Source organism: Triticum dicoccoides, chromosome 4A (assembly GCF_002162155.2).
Source record: "Triticum dicoccoides isolate Atlit2015 ecotype Zavitan chromosome 4A, WEW_v2.0, whole genome shotgun sequence".
Classification (NCBI taxonomy): domain Eukaryota; kingdom Viridiplantae; phylum Streptophyta; class Magnoliopsida; order Poales; family Poaceae; genus Triticum; species Triticum dicoccoides.
This window is the reverse complement of record NC_041386.1, coordinates 708,312,390-708,317,507: the sequence shown is the minus strand read 5'-3', so window position 1 is coordinate 708,317,507 and position 5,118 is coordinate 708,312,390.

Genomic DNA, 5,118 nt, shown 5'->3' with positions numbered 1-5,118 from the left:
CAAGCACTCCCGAGTTCATGCATTGGTCCGAAAAGCCCATCAGTTGGAGCAGAGCTGATCACCCAGAGGTGATGCCGAGCCCAGGCTCTTACGCCTTGGTCCTAGGCGCCACACTTGCCACGGTCAGACGGGCCGCTCGCTTCTCGCGAGTACTGATAGACGGAGCCAACAACATCAACATCCTGTACAAGGATACGATGGAGAAACTAGGAATCAAGCGAAGACAGCTTTAGAGCAGCCGGACTGTGTTTCACGGAATCGTCCCCGGCCTTTCCTGCTCGCCAATTGGCAAGATCCTGATAGATGTCCTCTTCGGAGACAATGATCATTTCCGCCGAGAGCCAATTTGGTTTGAGGTGGTGGACCTTGAAAGCCCATATCACGCATTGCTTGGCCGACCCGCTCTGGCCAAGTTCATGGCGGTACCCCACTACGCCTACCTCAAGATGAAGATGCCGAGTTCAGAGGGAATCCTAACCGTGTCCGGCGACTACAGGAAGTCGTCCGCTTGCGCGGCCGAAAGCAGTCGGCTGGCCGAGTCCTTGTTGATCGCTGCTGAGAAACGGCTTCTTGATCGGGTCGTGGCGATGGCCGGCAAGCAGCCCGAGTTATCGCCCGACCCCAAGGAGTCAGAAGCGGAAGGATCATTCAAGCCGGCCAAGGAAACAAAGAAGATACCGTTGGACCCAGAGCACCTGGAGAGGTACGCTGTCATAGGCACTGGCCTTGACAGCAAATAGGAAGGTGAGCTCGTCGATTTCCTCCGTGAGAATCGCGACATCTTCGCATGGTCCCCCAAGGACATGCCGGGTGTCCCGACGGAATTAGCCGAGCACAAGTTACATGTCCAATCTGATATGAAGCCCGTCAGGCAGCCCTTGCGCCGCCTTTCAGAAGAAAAAAGAAGAGTTGTTGGAGAAGAAATAGCCCGGCTCCTGGCGGCCGGCTTCATCATGGAAGTGTTTTTTCCAGAGTGGTTGGCAAACCCGGTACTGGTGCTGAAGAAGAACAAGCAGTGGCGGATGTGCATTGATTATACGAGCCTCAACAAAGCTTGCCCCAAGGACCCATTTGCTCTGCCGAGAATCGATCAGGTGATAGACTCCATGGCCGGATGCGAGCTGTTGAGTTTCCTAGATGCATATTCAGGATATCACCAGATCAAGCTGAACCCGGATGACAGACTGAAGAACACCTTCATCACGCCGTTTGGAGCCTTCTGCTACCTGACCATGACGTTCGGCTTGAGAAACGCCGGCGCCACCTTTCAGCGTTGCATGCAGAAGTGCCTCCTGAAGCAACTCGGCAGAAACGCCCACGTCTATGTGGATGATGTAGTGGTGAAGACGGAGAAGCGTGGAACCTTGCTGGAGGACCTCAAGGAAACTTTCGAGAATCTGCGCCGATTCCAGATCAAGCTCAACCCAGAGAAGTGCATTTTCGGAGTACCAGCCGGCCAGCTCCTCGGTTTCCTGGTCTCCGAACGCGGCATAGAGTGCAATCCTGTGAAGATCAAGGCCATCGAGAGGATGGAAGCACCCAGACGACTATTAGATGTGCAGAAGTTCACCGTCTGTTTGGCATCCATCAGCCGATTTATTAGTCGGCTGGGCGAGAAGGCTCTCCCCTTATATCAACTCATGAAGAAGACGACCTTCTTTGAGTGGACTCCCAAGGCGGACGAGGCTTTTCTCCAACTGAAGAAGATGTTGACTACTCCCCCTGTGCTGGCGGCTCCGACTCCCAAAGAGCCCATGCTCCTATGCATTGCCGCCACCGGCCGAGTAGTCAGCACAGTCATTGTAGTCGAGCGCAAGGAGGAAGGCAAAGCGCTACCTGTCTAGAGACCGGTATATTACCTGAGTGAAGTACTGTCGACCTCCAAGAAGAACTACCCCCATTACCAGAAGATGTGCTACGGCGTGCATTTTTCCGCCAAGAAATTGAAGCCTTACTTCCAGGAGCATCCAATCACTGTGGTTTGTACAGCCCCACTGGCCGAGATCATCGGAAGCCGAGATGCTTCTGGCCGAGTGGCAAAATGGGCCATTGACTTGGCTCCCTACACCATCTACTACGAGCCCCACACCGCCATCAAGTCGCAGGCGCTGGCCGACTTCCTCGTCGACTGGGCCAAGACCCAGTATCTGCCGCCAACGCCTGACTCCACCCATTGGCGGATGCACTTGGACGGCTCCAAGATGCGGACCGGCTTGGGAGCCGGCATCGTCCTCACTTCCCCCAAGGGCGACAAGCTCAGATATGCGCTGCAGATCCACTTAGCCGCCTCCAACAACGTGGCTGAATATGAGGCGCTCATACACGGGCTCCGGCTTCCCAAAGAACTCGGCATTCGCCGGATCCTGTGTTATGGCGACTCCGACTTGGTAGTCCAACAATCATCTGGCAATTGGGATGCCAAGGACGCAAATATGGCGAGCTACCGTTTCCTCGTTCAGCAGCTCAGCGGATATGTCGAGGGGTGTGAGTTCCTCCACGTGCCAAGGAACGACAATGACCAAGCAGACGCCTTGGAACGAATCGGCTCCACTCGCCAGGCAATACCATCTGGTGTCGCCCTCCGGCGCCTCCTCAAGCCTTCTATCAAGCCGTCACCAGAATCAGATTCAATCTTTGTGCCGGCTCCGCCTAAGGACGACGGACCCGACTCCAAGAAGCACACAGTCGAAGCCGGCCTGGGGACCCTAGAGCTTGGCCCGGGGACTGCTCCAGTCGGCCCCGGGACTTTGTCAAACCAGCAAGCGGCTGCAGACTCCGACCCGCCGCCTCCCAACCTGGCCGTCCTTATCCAAGTCGCACTAGTGGCAGTTGAAGAAATAGCAGCACCTTCATGGGCCCAGCCCATTCTCAGATTCTTAGTAAACAGAGAGCTGCCAACTGATGAAATCTTGGCTCGGCAAGTGCAACACCGAGCATCAGCCTACACCATAGTCAATAGAGAGCTGGTCAGGCGCAGCGTTACCAGTGTCTTCCAACGCTGCGTCGAGGCAGAACAAGGCTAAGCAATCCTCAGAGACATTCATGAAGGCGAGTGCGGTCACCACGCGGCCTCCAGGGCACTCGTCGCCAAAGCCTTCCGGCACGGTTTCTTCTGGCCAACCGCCCTGGAAGAGGCCAAAGAGCTAGTCCAAAAGTGCAAGGGGTGCTAGATTTTCCGTTCCAAGCCACTTCAGCCAGCTTCCGCACACAAGACTATCCCCATCGCCTGGCCCTTTGCAGTCTGGGTTCTGTACATGGTGGGACCATTTAAGACGGCACGAGGTGGCTTGACTCACTTGCTTGTTGCAGTGGACAAATTCACCAAGTGGGTGGAGGCGAAACCCATCAAGAAGTTGAATGGTCCGACTGCAGTGACCTTCATCGCTGACATCACAACTCGGTACGGCATCCCACACAGCATCATCACCGACAATGGCACGGATTTTGCCAAAGGTGCCTTGGCCCGTCTCTGCGCCGACGCAGGGCATCCGACTGGACCTAGCGTCCGTTGCCCATCCGCAGTCAAACGGCCAGGTGGAGCGAGCGAACGGCCTCATCCTATCTGGCATCAAGCCTCGACTCATCGTCCCACTGGAGCGATCTACCGGCTGTTGGCTCGAGGAGCTGCCAGCCGTCCTCTGGAGTCTGCGCATGACTCCGAACAAGTCAACCGGCTTCATACCCTTCTTCCTCGTCTATGGTGCCAAAGCCGTCATCCCAACGGACATAGAGTTCGACTCCCCACGAGTCACCATGTACACCGAGGAAGAAGCAGAAGAAGCACGACAAGATGGCGTCGATCTGCTGGAAGAGGGCCGGCTATTGGCACTCAGCCGGTCTGGCATCTACCAGCAGAGCCTACGTCGATACTACAACAGGAAGGCCAGGCCAAGATCTTTCCAAGAGGGCGACCTTGTGCTCCGGCTGATCCAGCGAACAGCTGGCCAGCACAAGACGTCGGTGCCTTGGGAAGGCCTCTTCATCATCAGCAAGGTGCTAGGAAACGACGCCTACTATCTGATCGACGCTCAGAAGCCCCGAGCGCGCAAGAGGGACGACTCCGGCAAAGAGACAGAGCGCCCGTGGAATGCAAATCTTCTTCGAAGATTTTACAGTTGATGCAGTATGTATCGCACTACCCCTTTGTATTAAAGTACTAAGACTTTGGGCCCCCCGAGACGAGCTCGGGGACTGCCCTTTTTGTTATCTATATGATAAGAATCATGCCTTTGAGAAAATCACTTTCATTACAAGCCGCTTGGCACCGGGCCAGACTAGTCGGCCCGGGGACTCGCCGCCTTGCGCTATGAGGAGCTTCCCGCAGTTAGACAAGTAGTGCGCGGTGCCCAATCCGCCTCCTGGCAAAGCCGCAGCTCGCAGAGCGACTGTGAGGCGAACAGGAGGGGGGAAGAACGGGCGCCCACATGAAAAATGGCTAAGGACCTAAAGCATGAACATAGCGTAAGATGGCCTCCAGCATTTCTAAAGCGGAAGCCGACTCATGAGTAGCCGGCTCGCCGTCTTTATTAGCTTCTATCAAGGACGGCCGACTCTTGGGTAGTCGGCCTGACGCTTTCTATCCGACTTACTAAAGAAACTCTAAACGGCCAAGTACTTGCTTTCCCGAAGTAGCCGAGCACTTAACCCAGCGACAGTCCACGGAGCGGCTGTCCGACTGGCAAGGCAGCGACTAAGGGAAGGCAGCAAAAGGAAAAGCCTAAAGAGCAGTAAGCAAGGAAAGACGGAAATTGGATAAATATTTACATAGGCCCTTGGCCGAATCTTCAAATAGAAGTTCAAGATACACCCCACGGGTGGAACTGTTCGAAACTAACAAAGTTTCAAAAGATTACTAAGACAGACAAGCAGAGGCGAAAGAGGCAGCCTAGGAGGCGGCATCGGGGATCGGAGGATCGGAGGAGACGGCGGTGTCAGGCGCCGGGGCAGTCGGCTGGGCGGTCTCGGCTTGATCACCTCCGGCGGCAGTCGCCTTCTCTTGGCGCGGCTCGTTGCTGGAGGCGCGGTCGAGCTGAAGCTGGCCGCCTGCTCCGTCTTCTGGCGCCTCCGTCTCGCCTTCGTCCTCCGCCTCGTCCTCCTCCTCAGTGCTGGAGTCGATCA